This window comes from Papio anubis, chromosome 9, assembly GCF_008728515.1.
Source record: "Papio anubis isolate 15944 chromosome 9, Panubis1.0, whole genome shotgun sequence".
Lineage (NCBI taxonomy): Eukaryota > Metazoa > Chordata > Mammalia > Primates > Cercopithecidae > Papio > Papio anubis.
In genome coordinates, this window is record NC_044984.1 from 108959576 (window position 1) to 108970384 (window position 10809).

Consider the following 10809-nt stretch of genomic DNA (forward strand, 5'->3'; position numbering starts at 1 on the left):
CCTTCTTTCCTTCCTTCCTTCCTTCTTTCCTTCCTTCCTTCCTTCTTTCCTTCCTTCCTTCCTTCTTTCTTTCTTTCTTTCTTTCTTTCTTTCTCTTTCTTTCTCTCTCTCTCTCTCTTTCCTCTCTCTCTCTCTGTCTCACACATACACACACACACACTCTCACACACAATCACACACAGAGAGAGAAACTTTTATGGTTACTCCAAATTTATTTCCAAGAAAAACATGGAGTTATACCTCTGTGGATTTTCTTCCCTGGGCGCTGAATGCATGGCATATCCAATCAAGATTTGGTCATGGTGAAACTGACTGCATTGCACTTTAAGAAAAAAATCTAGGCGTTCCCGGTGGGTGCACACATGGTAGTGTACAGGGATACAGAAGTGGGCATCCACATTTCCAAAATAAACTACTTCTAGGTGATCCAGAACTTGCATCTGTCCAATGCAAGCCAACTATCAATGCACATGAATTACCAGGACCTCATCCTTCCAGCCTCCCCAATCTCCCCAGAATCTCTGGGGACGTACCAATGCCTGTGAGGCCTAGTGAAAACAGTGCAGTCCCTGAATTCACTGTCATCCAAGAACAGCTTGAGACCTGTTTACTTCAGAACCAGCAAAAGGTGAACAGGTCTTTCCTGAAAGTCCTGGTTTCTAGGAGAAGATTTTAAATATAGGACAGTTGAAGAGGAGGGGTCACTCAGAGGACTGGGGACCAGGAGTTGGAACTCATCAGCTTGTGAGAAGTTCTAGGGTTTGTGACCTTGGTGCCCTTAGGCATATTCCTTAATCTTTCTGAACGTCAGCATCTCCCTCTATTCAAAAGGGCCCATTGCCAGGCTCAGTAGCTCATGCCTGTAATCCCAGAACTTTGGGAGGCCAAGGTGGGAGGATTGCTTGAGCTCAGGAGTTGGAGACCAGCCTGGGCAACATAGTGAGACTCTGTCTCTCCAAAAAAAAAAAAAGGAAAGGGCCAATTGCCAGGTACGGTGGCTCACACCTGTAATCCCAGCACTTACGGAGGCAGGTGCAGGAGGATAGCTTTAGGCCAGGAGTTCAAGTCCTGCTTCGGCAACATAGTAAGACCTCATTCTCCATAAAATGAAAGAAACAAACAAAAAGACAAAAGGGCCCATTGCCTGTCAGCCCCGGCGGGCTGCTGTGAAAGTCAAGAGAGACAGAGGAAGCAAGACCGTTCTGGAAAATGCTGAGTGCTGTGTGAGAGGTGTTCACTGTTGCACCCTGAGTGTGCCCAGACTGTCTTAAAACTTTCACCCACTCTGCCTTCTGGGCAGGCAGTTCAGGCTTCTCAGAGGTGTCTCCTTATCGACTGGAATGCAGGAAACACCCAAAATAGAGACGGCTGAGGCGTGTCTTCACTAGCTCAGCTCAACCGGCTTTTGAGGTTTGCAATGCAAGATGAGTCCTGGGTTCTATCTTGATTGTGCCTTTGAGAGGGTTGGTCAGAGGTAAGATTAGCTATCTGGCGTCCTCTGTTCATATGCACACACTGAAAACCCAGAGGGCAACCAAGCCAGATAGCAAGTGGCAGCACCCACAAAAATGTGTGTCCGGAAAGAAATCAAGAGGGATCAGAAGAAAAGGCAGACTCGGGTCATTTTCCAAGGGGCTCACAGTTCTGAGGGCTGGAGCCATGAGAGTCCAAGGGGGTCTAGCATCCCATACAGGATGCTGTCTCTCAGGGAAGGAATGGTGTTGAGGAATCAACGCTGGGGGTTAATCCAAGCCGGGCCTCCCGGGAGAGCCATCTTGTGGCCACTCGAGTATTTGACTGTTCAATTATCTTCCCTTTTTTCTTCTTTAAAGAGAAAGCTCTTCCCAATACTAAATGAAACTGGATGTAATCGTTGTTGGGTGGGTCAGAAGTGTTTTAGAAATTGGCAAAGGGAGACCAGGTGCGGTGGCTCACACCTGTAATCCAAGCACTTTGGGAGGCTGAAGTGGGTGGATTACCTGAGGTCAGGAGTTCAAGACCAGCCTGACCAACATGGTGAAACTCTGTCTCTACTAAAAATACAAAAAAGTTAGCCAGGTGTGGTGGCAGGTGCCTGTAATCCCAGCTAATCGGGAGGCTGAGGCAGGAGAATCGCTTGAACCTGGGAGGTGGAGGTTGCAGTGAGCCGAGATCATGCTATCGCACTCCAGCCTAGGTGACGGAGCAAGACTCCATCTCAGAAAAAACAAGCAAGCAAGCAAGAAAGAAAGAGAAAGAGACAGAGAGAGAGAGAGAGAGAGAGAGAGAGAGGAGGGAAGGAAGGAAGGAAGGAAGGAAGGAAGGAAGGAAGGAAGGAAGGAAGGAAGGAAGGAAGGAGAAGGAAGGAAGGAAGAGAAAGAAAGAAAGAAAGAAAGAAAGAAAGAAAGAAAGAAAGAAAGAAAGAAAGAAAGAAAGAAAGAAAGAAAGAAAGAAAAAAAGAAAGAAAAGAAAGAAAAGAAAGAAAGAAAGAAAGAAAGAAAAGAAAGAAAGAAAGAAAGAAAAGAAAGAAAAGAAAGAAAGAAAAGAAATTAGCAAAGGGTAGAAAGAGTTGTAGGCCTGCAAATCTTACCAGGCTGATCGAGGTAATGCTAGCTCTCTAACTACTTGGACGTGTCACTTATTCTCTAACAGCAACAACAAATGAAGAGTCATAATACCTTCATTTTGTGTAGAAACTATGTGCAACTTGGCTGGGCGCGGTAGCTCACGCCTGTGATCCCAGCACTTTAGGAGGCCAAGGGGTCAGGAGTTCAAGACAAGCCAGGCCAACATGGTGAAACCCCGTCTCTACTAAAAACACAAAAATGAGCCGGGCATTGTGGCGCACACCTGTAGTCCCAGCTACTCTGGAGGCTGAGGCAGGAGAATCGCTTGAACCCCAGAGACGGAGGACTCAGTGAGCCGAGACCATGCCACTGCACTCCTGCCTGGGCTAAAGAGACGTCATCTCAAAAACCACACAAACAAACAACAACAAAAAAACCTATGTGCAACACACTGAGCTTTAAATATATTTTTCACTTCATCCTCATCGAAACTTCTGACTGTAATCTCATTTTAGAGGTGAGGAAAGTGGACTCCCAGTTGGAGATTGTGGGTGGCCATTATAGGTTACTAAGTAGAAGAGGGGAGAAAAAGAAAAGGAAATTGGAATGGAGTTTTGAGTTTTGGGTTAGTTTTTGTGTTTGTTTGTTTGTTCTTTGTTTTGTGTGTGTGTTTCTTTTTTCTTATTTTGAGACGGAATCTCGCTTTGTCACCAGGCTGGAGTGCAGTGGCGTGATCTCGGCTCACTGCAAGCTCCACTTCCCAAGTTCAAGCGATTCCCCTGCCTCAGCCTCCTGAGAAGCTGGGACTACAGGCGCCGCCACCATGTCTGGCGAGTTGTTTTTTTTTTTTTTTTCCCCTGCATTTTAGTAGAGACGGGGTTTCACCATGTTAGCCAGGACGGTATCGATCTCCTGACCTCGTGTTCCGCTCGCCTCGGCCTCCCAATGCTGGGATTACAGGCGTGAGCCACCGTGCCAGGCCGAAATGGAGTTTCTAGGAGATGAATTTGGACTTGAAAGGAAGAGGAGACATCCAGGGTTGGCCTACATTTTATCCAGTGAGTGTCCCTGCAACTCCTCTGGGAATAGAGTACCCATCTTAGAGATAAAGAAACTCAGAGCTGCTGGTGCGGTGGCTCACGCCTGTAATCCCAGCACTTTGGGAAGCCGAGGCGGGTGGATCACGAGGTCAGGAGATCGAGACTGTCCTGGCTAACACGGTGAAACCCCGTCTCTACTAAAAATACAAATAATTAGCCAGGCGTGATGGCGGGTGCCTGTAGTCCCAGCTACTCAGGAGGCTGAGGCAGGAGAATGGCATGAACCTGGGAAGCGGAGCTTGCAGTGAGCCGAGATCTCACCACTGCACTCCAGCCTGGGTGACACAGCGAGACTCCGTCTCAAAAAAAAAAAAAAGGAAGAAACTGAGAGCTGAAAGGTTACATGTATTGCCTGGGGTTATAAAATCAGGGCGAGCAGGAAAGTCTTGACTTTGGGGAGCAAGAATCAAACAACACAATTTAAATAGCTAATCTAGCTAATCTCAGGAGGCCTGATAGGGGCTTTTGGAGTCAGGAACTGCATAAATAAATCCAGGTGTCCTCCTCTGATCTCCATACAAACAAATGGGATTAGCACATCAAAGACTTGGTTCTTTGTACTGTAAGTAGCACTACCCTAAGGTGGGCAGTGGGCCAGCTGGAAGATGCAGGAATTCAGAAACTGTTAATTCACCAATTTCTTGGGCTTCCTTCCTTAACTAGCTGTGTGACCTAGGACGAGCTAATTAACCTTGCTGTACCTTCGTTTTCTCATCTATAAAATGGGTGTCATTATAATGGCAACCTCATAAACTGGTTTGGGTATAAAATGGAAATAACATCAATATTTATGACGCTTACTATGTGCCAAACGGTATTCTAACTTCATTTGTTACATTAACTGAAATCTCACAACCACCGTGTATTAAATGGGTTCTTATGTAAGGGAGTGAACTATTATTTAATGATTAAAATGATGAATGTAAAATCTATCAAGCAACATGGAGAATGCATTATATTGAGTAATAAGAATAAATAATAAGTGAGGGTGGGTGCAGTGGCTCACACCTCTATTCCCAGCACTCTGGGAGGCTGAGGCAGGTGGATCACTTGGGGTCGGGAGTTCGAGACCAGCCTGGCCAACATGGCAAAACCCCGTCTCTACCAAAAATAGCTGGCATGGTGGCACTCATCTGTAATCCCAGCTACTTGGGAGGCTGAGGCAGGAGAATCACTTGAACCCAGGAGGTGGAGGTTGCAGTGAGCCAAGATCGTGCCACTGCACTCCAGCCTGGGTGACAGAATAAGACTCTGTCTCAATAATAATAATAATAATAAGTGAATTTCAAAATATTATCTACTTTAGGACAATAGTTCTATTTAAATTCCTGAATACAAGAACAGGAAGAGAAAGTGGAAAAGGGAACCCCAAATTATTGGTGGAATTGTGCCTGGTCTACATGTTGTTAGTTTCTGTTATGAAATTGTCTTTCTAAGAAATAAAACATATTTATACATAAATGTATACGAGCAGTTTATTGGGTTTGATTGATAGGAAGACCTGTTATTCTCCTCCCAGGAAAATACATACACCCAATAGGTAGGTGGCCTCCCATTCTCCAGAATTCCTAGACCTACTCCCCTCCTAAATCCCATCCATTGATCCCTGGGGCCCACAGGATAGGAACCCATGCTTTCATTCAAGAATGTATCTCTCTCTCTCTCTCTGTCTTTCCTTCTCTCTTTCTTTCTTTCCTTCTCTCTTTCTTTTCTTTCTTTCTCTCTTCCTTCTTTCTTTCCTTCCTTCCTTCTCTCTTTCTTTCTTTCCTTCTCTTTCTTTTCCTTCCTTCCTTCCTTCCTTTCCCTTCCTTCCTTCCTTCCTTCCTTCCTTTCTTTCTTTCTTTTTCTTTCTTTCTTTCTTCTTTCCCTTCCTTCCTTCCTTTCTTCCTTCCTTCCTTCCCTCCCTCCCTCCCTTCCTTTTTTTATTTCCTTTCTTTCTCTCTTTTTTATTTTTCTCTCTCCCTTTCTTCCTTCCTCCCTCTCTTCATTTTATTTTATTATTATCTTTTTTCATAATGGAGTTTCACTCTGTTGCCCATGTTGGAGTGCAGTAGCGCGATCTCAGCTCACTACAACCTCCGCCTCCCAGGTTCAAGCGTTCTCCTGCCTCAGCCTCCCGAGTAGCTGGGACTATAGCACCACCACACCCGGCTAATTTTTGCATTTTTAGTAGAGACGGGGTTTTGCCATGTTGGCCAGGCTGGTCTCAAACTTCTGAGCTCAGGTGATCTGCCTGCCTGGGCCTCCCAAAGTCCTGGGGTTACAGGCATGAGCCACTGTGCCTGGCCTTCTTTCTTTTTGTTTCTATGTTCTTTTCTCTCTCTCTTTTTTTCCCCTTACCTCCATCCCTCCCTTCCTCCTCCTCCTCTCTCTCTCTCTCCCCCATCTAATATGTGTGAGACACACAGTGGGCCAAGTAGTGAGGACACAATTGTGAGATGTTGCAATGTAACCTGCTGACATTCCCACATTATCTGCTCCTTGGTTTACTCCGCCTTTTAATCTATTAGTGGCCTTACTTTGTGAAAATAGTAATAGACCGAGAAAAATAACTAACATCCAGGGGAGATGTTGCTGATTACAAGGGATTTTCTCACACATAGCCTGATGGTAAGCCTCTGGTCACTGTGTAAGTAGATATTACTGGTATCTTGGTTTAACAAAAGAGAACACAAACACTCAAAGAAGATGGAATAAATGATGGGTTTGTCTGTAAGCAATGGAGCCAAAATTCTGAGCCCAGGGGTTTTTGACTGCAGAGATCACAGGAGAACTTATCATCTGGTGGATAAGACAAGAGTTTGAATTCGGATTCTGGCAGGTGCTGTGTGATCTTAAGGGAGCTACTTTGATTCTCTGAGCCTGTATTTCCCTCTAAAAATGAGTAGTAGGAATAACATCGGTTTGGCAATAAAAACAGCAGAAACAACAGGAAGAGGAATATTAACCGCGAGCATGACTGATTGTGTTTTCGGCGCCAGTGCTGTGCAGTCTAGAGGGATCTCCTTTCATCTTCACAACAGCACTGTGTTGTGGTACAATTGTCATTCCTCCTTATCAAATGTGGATGACAAGGACTTTGGCACAATCTGAGGAACAGAGGAAGTGCTCAAGATGGGATAGCAAAATTAACGGAGGAAAAAAACCTCATTTCTTTTCTTTTTTTTTTTTTTTTCATCAGTAGGGAAAATTTGTGTTGAATCTTTGACAATTCCTCCTCCAGGCTCCTGGACCTAAAGCCCCATGGTCTTAAAAGGTTTTCAACTAGTGAATCATCTTTTGTCTTGATCTAGGTGTCATTTTGCATATCTACAACAAGGGCCAGTCTAACTGCTGGGTGCAAGAGACACCTTTTTTCAGAAGACCCAAGGAAGGGAGGATTGCCACATTAAAAGTAATGCTTACATGTGGACAAAATGTAACTTGATGTCGGCCCAGTGGAGTGGCTCATGCTTGTAATCCCAGCACTTTGGGAGGCCGAGGTAGGAGGATCACTTGAGCTCAGGAGTTCAAGACCAGCCTGGGCAATGTAGCAAGACCCCTGTCACTACAAAATATAAAAATAAAAAATAAAACAATTAGCTGAGCATGGTGGTGCATGCGTGTAGTCCCAGCTACTCAGGAGGCTGAAAGAGGAGGATCACTTGAGCCTTGGTAGCACCACTGCACTCCAGCCTCAGTGACAGAGCAAGACTCTGTCTCAAATAACAACAACAACAAAACTTTATGTCGACAATTGAGCTCTTTTAAATATATAAAATTGTATTTATTATGTAATGTGGGTGCATTTTAAGATGTGGGTAAGGGGTCTCCCCAAAATAAGAATGTTTGGGACCTACAAGATCCTTACAAAAAAAGTCTCTGTCCAAAATTATCATAATTGTTGGCCAGCCATGGTGGCTCATGCCTGTAATCCCAGCACTTTGGAAAGCCAAGGCAGGCAGATCACTTGAGGCCAGGAGTTCAAGACCAGCCTAGCCAACATGGCAAAACCCCATCTCTACTAAAAATACAAAAATTAACCAGGCATGGTGGCACATGCCTATGGTCCCAGCTACTTAGGAGGCTGAGGTAGGAGAATCGCTTGAACCTGGAAGGTGGAGGTTGTAGTGAGCTGAGATCATGCCACTGCACTCCAGCCTGGGTGACAGAGCAAGACTTTGCCAAAAAAAAAAAAAAAAAGGCCTGGCATGGCTCATGCCTGTAATCCTAGCACTTTGGGAGGCCGAGGTAGGCGGATCATGAGGTCAGGAGATCCAGATCATCCTGGCCAACATGGTGACACCCCGTCTCTACTAAAACACAAAAAATTAGCTGGGCGTGGTGGCGGGTGCCTGTAGTCCCAGCTACTCAGGAGGCTGAGGCAGGGGGATTGCTTGAACCCGGGAGGCGGAGGTTGCAGTGAGCTGAGATCATGCCACTGCACTCCAGGCTGGCGTCAGAGCAAGATTCTGTCTCAAAATAATAATTAATAATAATAATAATTGTTGAAACTGCTTGATAGGAAGGGAGGGGTTCATTATGTTTGGATGCATTTCAAATTTTTCAAAACATTTATTTTCAAAGACCATTATCCCCCCAAATTCCATTTATTCACCACTTCATCCTTCTAAAGCACCTTTTGCTTAGGCGGAGTTTGCAGAATTCCACCAAGTTCATTCCTCAGATCACTAGATCTTGAGGTAGTTTGAGATCTCTGGAGACAACAAGAAGAATGAATAAACAAATGTTTGTTTTCTCCTCTTAAAATTCCTGAAGGCAAGAGGCAGTAAATGAATAAATTAGGAGATCTTTGGTGGACCTGACCCCATAAGCAGCTGCTGGCCCCAGTGGCCTCCTGCCTTTGTTTTTCTAAGGCTCTGGGGCTATTGTCCCCAGTCTGTGGAAAAACCATCCTACCCATTTGCAAAAAGAGACGGTTGCATTTCAACGTCTACAGAGAGTCTCCCTTCTCAGGCTGAGGTTCCCTGACCCAGTGGTGTCTTGCTGTCCTCACAAAGACAAGAAATCATTAGCCCTAATTAAGTCCTCCGTAGCAGGCTGCCTGGGATCCAGTAGGCAGGTCTTCATTCCCACCCTCTTTACTAGGAAAAAGGGAAGGAAAGGAGACAAGCCTCTTTGGATATTATCCTTCAGGGTGGGTGCTAGTATGAATCCGTAAAGATCAGTTTGGTGAAATGTATCATAAACCTCAAACATGCCTCCTACTCTTTTCCCTCTTGGAATGTATCTGGGGGAATCCATAACATGGGAGGAGACTAAGGCGAATGAACAAGGGTTTAAAGAGCAAAAACACTGCCTATTAAATAGCAAATGAAATGTCTATTTGTATGGACAATAGAATACCTATTTATAGAATGGTGGTAGAACCACAAGGTGCCATATTTTGCCAAATTTTGCAAGTATTAAAATGGTGAAGGAGTGGGGCAGGTGGCCCACGCCTGTAATCCCAGCACTTTGGGAGACCAACGCAGGAGGATCACTTGAGCCCAGAAGTTCAAGACAAACCTGGGCAACACAGTGAGACCCCATCTCTACAAAAAAATTTAAAAATTAGTTGGGCTTCACAGCACAGCCCTGTAGTCCCAGCTACTTGGCAGGCTGAGAGGGAAGGTCACTTAAGCCAGGGAGGTGGAGGCTGAAGTGAGTTGTGATCACACCACTGCACTCCAGCGTGGGTGACAGAATGGGACCCTGTCTCAAAAATAAAACAGCGAAGATACGGACAAGAAACAAAATGTTCTTAATATTGTAAAGAAATAATTCAATTACAAAACAATATTTTTATTTTATTTATTTATTTATTTATTGAGGCGGAGTCTCATTCTGTCACCCAGGCTGGAGTACAGTGGCATGATCTCGGCTCACTGCAACTTCCAGCACCTGGGTTCAAGAAATTCTCCTGCCTCAGACTCCCAAGTATCTGAGATTACAGGCATGCACCACCACACCCAGCTAATTTCTTTGTATTTTTAGTAGAGGCAGGGTTTCACTATGTTGGCCAAGCTGGTCTCAAACTCCTGACTTCAAATGATCCACCCACCTCAGCCTCCCAAAGTGCTGGGATTACAGGTGTGAGCCATGCGCCCAGTCAAAACAATATTTTTGTTAAAAATAAAATATGCAGTCATGCACGGTGGCTCATGCCTGTAATCCCAGCACTTTGGGAGGCCATGACGGGTGGATCACAAGGCCAGGAGTTCAAGACCAGCCTGGCCAATATGGTGAAACCCCTTCTCTACTAAAAATACAAAAAAATTAGCCAGGCGTGGTGGTGGGTGCCTATAGTCCCAGCTACTCAGGAGGCTGAGGCAGGAGAATAGCTTGAACCCAGGAGGCGGAGGTTGCAGTGAGCTGAGATCGCACCGCTATACTCTAGCCTGGGTCACAGAGCGAGACTCTGTCTCAAAAAAAAAAAAAAAAAAGAAAGCTATACCCATACTAAGCACCCTCTTGTATATTATTTCATTAATTAAAAATTCCTTTGTTTTCAATTTTTAAAAAATGAGTCCTGGCCGGGCGCGGTGGCTCAACCCTGTAATCCCAGCACTTTGGGAGGCCGAGACGGGCGGATCACGAGGTCAGGAGATCAAGACCATCCGGGCTAACACGGTGAAACCCCGTCTCTACTAAAAATACAAAAAATTAGCCGGGCGTGGTGGCGGGCGCCTGTAGTCCCAGCTACTCCGGAGGCTGAGGCAGGAGAATGGCGTAAACCCGGGAGGCGGAGCTTGCAGTGAGCTGAGATCTGGCCACAGCACTCCAGCCTGGGTGACAGAGCGAGATTCCGTCTCAAAAAAAAAAAAAAAAAAAAAAAAAATGAGTCCTAATGGCATTTTAACGACAATAGCAGCAAAGCTATCGGGAAGGGGATCAGAGACCTCTAACTTGGGCTTTCCTACTGGTTGTCTATTTCTTTTAGATTTCCCCTCCAGTGTCATCTCTTAGGTTCCCTTCTTAGACCCTTCTGTCTAAACTGGGCCCTCCCTGGCACTGTCTCTCAGCCTGTTTATTTTTTACTTTCTGCATAGCACTTACCATAATCTGTATTTATCACGTGCATTTTTTAGTTGAATTCTACTCTTCCTGTCCCCGTGACCTAGAACTCGAGTAGTGACCTTCACTGTCTTTGTTCATGGCTGCAAGTACCAGGAGACTCTGTG